This window comes from Sphaeramia orbicularis, chromosome 6 (genome assembly GCF_902148855.1).
Source record: "Sphaeramia orbicularis chromosome 6, fSphaOr1.1, whole genome shotgun sequence".
In the NCBI taxonomy this organism is placed as follows: Eukaryota; Metazoa; Chordata; class Actinopteri; order Kurtiformes; family Apogonidae; genus Sphaeramia; species Sphaeramia orbicularis.
In genome coordinates, this window is record NC_043962.1 from 44,327,534 (window position 1) to 44,328,735 (window position 1,202).

Sequence of the window (1,202 nt, forward strand, 5' to 3'; positions counted from 1 at the left end):
GTGTACAGTGTTTAGTATTTGCTCTTACGTATATTTGTCTTTACTCATGTTTGCTGTGGTTTTAGATTGTTATTTAATGTGCGCCATGCTGCTGCTACACTGTCATTTCCCAGTTTGGGATAAATAAAGTCTGTGTCTGTCTATCCGTCCGTCTGTCCATCCATCCTACTGTAAATGCCAGTGGCCAGCAAAGTCTTCTCTGCTGACCTAAAGAATCAGAATCACTGATCTACTTTTACACTGCATTTTTGAAGAAGTTCTAAAGTATACCCAGTAGTCTATTCTCTTAAGTTCATAGATTTTCTATTGAACGCATTGCTTCCAGTATGTTCATGATTGTTCAATCATACTTCATCCATCACCTGCTGATCTGAGGCCATCAGAATCAACAGTGGGATCTGGAGCTTCAAATATATGGAATGAACCTGTTGCTTTAACCAATCAGATTTCATGGTATCCACATGTTGGCAATGTAGCAGGCATGAAATAACATTGGCATTTTCACGTCATTTGATTGGATGGTCAAAGAGCGTACTCGTCAGAGTAAGCTCAGCTAGAAAACAGTATCTGAGGCAACTTTAATAAATGAAAATATATCGGTTCAGATTTAATAGATTTGGCTGCAAACACAATAAATTAAAAAAAAAAAAAAAAAATAGGACCAGTGCCCCTGTGACTCACCAGCATGATCTAGGTTGTCAGGTTCTGCCTCTACATTAGAGTCCTGTGGTCTTGGTGTAGGAGATCAATCTCGCAATAGAAGTGGGTGGAACTTTCAGTGGAGGCGAACTCAACTAATTAAATCAAAGTCCATATATGACTTCCTATATAACTATAGTAACTATATTGATATCTCTAACCATTTCCCTGTTATAAACATGAAAATATGGCCCATTATAAGTAAAGGCAAACTTTTAAGATTCCAAAAATTCATCAAAAATCTAAATTTTTCAAAACTGTGAACCAGTACTTTTGCAGAAAATGTGTGAAGAAATTGCTAATGACAGTGATGACGGACACAATACCCTCACTGTAGCTAGTAGTAGTAGTAGTTTTGGTTGGTATGATACATTTTATGGACATTTTAGATTAGATTAGATTAGACAGAACTTTGATCTCTGGGGCAGAGCCCTCGAGAAACTGACATTTGCGTTCCCAGGCCAGCTGAAAGACAGTCTCTCCAGCGTGTCCTGGGTCTTCCC